General features: G+C 30.7%; 1 non-coding gene across 1 annotated transcript; it reads right to left on the bottom strand.

Moving 5' to 3' along the window:
- Window positions 1–2,236: 2,236 nt before the first annotated feature.
- LOC139846020 (small nucleolar RNA R71) lies at window positions 2,237–2,343 on the bottom strand. Its single transcript, XR_011758767.1, has one exon. It is a non-coding gene; the product is annotated as a small nucleolar RNA R71 (small nucleolar RNA).
- Between the last annotated feature and the right edge of the window lie 504 nt (window positions 2,344–2,847).

Raw genomic sequence — 2,847 nt, 5'->3', positions numbered from 1 at the left:
TTAATCGCACTTTTAATTATCGTACTTTTTAATTATCGCAATTTTATTTTATCGCACTTTTATTATTCGCAATTTCATTATCGTTATTTACTTTACGCTTTAATTTAAGTCTTGTATTTATTTTATATTTTACATTAGGTTTTAACTGCGACTAAAGTCTTAAAATCGACAAACCGGTCATTAAACGGTAAAAACCCCCTTTATAATAATAATATTACTTATATATATATTTGTATTTTTATAAAAGTAAACTAATATAGCGTTGAGCTTTGTTTAAAGATTTCCCTGTGGAACGAACCGGACTTACTAAAAACTACACTACTGTACGATTAGGTACACTGCCTATAAGTGTTGTAGCAAGGTTTAAGTATATCCATTCTATAAATAAATAAATATCTTGTGTAAAATTGTATCGTATTTAATAGTTTTTCCTAGTAAAATATAAACTATTTTATATACACCTCGCATAACATCAAGTATTTTTGGCGCCGCTGCCGGGGAACGCTAAAACGCTATATTTTTAATTATAATAATATTGAAATAAAATATAATAATATAATAATATTGAAATAGAATATAATAATATAATAATATAATAATATTGAAATAGAATATAATAATATAATAATATTTTACAATCAAAATTTGATACGTAAAGTTTTAAAAAGTCGTATTTATTAAATACTTCAGGGGTATATTATGTAACTTGTAATTAATAATTTCTATCATATCGCTTTCATGTGAATAGTAAATTAATTAATTTCTTTTCATTTACTATTCATGAATAGTAAATGAATTAAAAAAAAAGTTTTGAAAAAAATAATAATTATAAAAAAATTATTAATTTGTAAAAAAAAAAATCGTTTAAAAAAAAAAAACACGTAAAAAAAAAAAACTTAAAAAAAACAAAAACGTAAAAAAAAAAAAAAATTATTAAAAAAAAAATATATTTTTTTAAGATTTTGTCTATAAAAAAAAATGTTTTTTTTAGTTTTATTACCTTTAGATTTTTAGACTATAGTCGCAACTTTTAGTATTAAGTTTAGTTTTGCCATAGTTATTTTTACTTCTAGAATTTTTAGGCTTTGCCGTAAAATCCCTTAAGTGCTTATTCCTTAGACTAAGATTTATGTGCTTTAGAATTTTGCGACGCCGTTTTTCGCGCTACTTTCTTATTTTTATTTTTCGACGCCTATTTTTCGACCTTTTATTTTTCGACCTTTTTCGACGCGCAATCTTTTTCTTTCTTATTTCTCGCTATTCTAGTTTTAGGATAAGATTTTTATTCTACTTCTTATCTAAATTTCTTAAAATTACGAAAATTTATTTTAAGTGGTTAAATTGATAGACATCAAAATTTTCTGGTTCGTAGTAATAGTTGGATTTGTACGTGGACCGGGTTATTGGAGCCAAACAGTACTCAATTATATTGAGACCAAACGAATCCTGCCCCTCTGCTGCATCTTTTGGCTATTCGAAACGTGAGCAAAATCAGAAAAGTCTATTAATTGGATAACTTATATAATTTTTCTTTCCTTTTAAAAACTAATAGGATATTCAGTGAATGCACCGAGTAAAACGTTCACCACCTTTCATACGTTCACCACCTATAACTCGATCAAGACATCTAGCCAATATTGTCGCCGTTGATTTTTCTTTAGAATCATCATCTAGTCGACCAAGAACTCCAACTCAAATTTCCGATAATCCATCTTTTGAACCCGACCTCACAATTGAGAATCCGGAGAATATTCAGGGACAATTCCAAGATCCAGAACCACTAATCATTCCTCCTGAACCACAAACCATTAAATCAGAATCTTCTAGTGATTCGTATTCAACAAATTCAATTATGGAAAATCTGGAACCTCTAAGTATGGAAGACCGAATGAGAGCCACACGCACGGGCCAAGGTCACGCCATTATTCAGCCAGATGTTAGAGCATCAGATTTTGAAATCAAAGGACAAATCCTACACATGATCACCAATCAGTGCCAATTTGGTGGTACAACAAAAGAAGATCCAAACGAACATCTTCGAACTTTTAATCGGATTTGTAATCTCTTTAAAATCCGAGAAGTTGAGGATGAAACTATTTATCTTATGTTGTTCCCATGGACTTTAAAGGGAGAAGCCAAAGATTGGTTAGAATCATTACCTGAAGGAACGATTGACACATGGGATGTTTTAGTTGAAAAATTTGTTAAACAATTCTTTCCGGCATCTAAAGCCGTGAGACTTCAAGGAGAAATTGTTACGTTCACACAAAAGCCAAATGAAACATTATATGAGGCGTGGATAAGATTCGGAAGGATGTTGAGAGGATGTCCTCAACACGGTTTAGACACTTATCATATAGTACAAATATTCTACCAAGGTGTCAACGTTGCTACACGAAAAGACATCGACATAACAGCTGGTGGTTCCATTATGAAGAAAACCGCAACTGAAGCTTACAAAATTATTGATAACACAGCCTCCCACTCTCATGAGTGGCACCAAGAGAAAGATATATATCTCTCATCTAAAGCGGCTAGAGCCGATTCTAGCCATAACTTTGATTCCGTTTCCGCAAAAATAGATGCTTTCGAGAGATGAATGGAAAAGATGAATAAAGATATTCACGCAATACGAATCAATTGTGAGCAATGCGGTGGACCACACTTAATGAAAGACTGTTACATTGAACAAATGATGGAACAACGTGAGAATGTTGTCTACATGAACCAAAGGCTGGAAAATAGTTATCAGAATAATTATCAACCGCCAAGACCAAACTTCAATCGAAATCAAAACATTCTTTACAATCCAAAAGGACCCGACAATAACTCGTATAACCAACAAGG

This window comes from Rutidosis leptorrhynchoides, chromosome 4 (genome assembly GCF_046630445.1).
Source record: "Rutidosis leptorrhynchoides isolate AG116_Rl617_1_P2 chromosome 4, CSIRO_AGI_Rlap_v1, whole genome shotgun sequence".
Taxonomy (NCBI): domain Eukaryota; kingdom Viridiplantae; phylum Streptophyta; class Magnoliopsida; order Asterales; family Asteraceae; genus Rutidosis; species Rutidosis leptorrhynchoides.
This window is presented reverse-complemented; position numbering and strand designations above follow the sequence as displayed.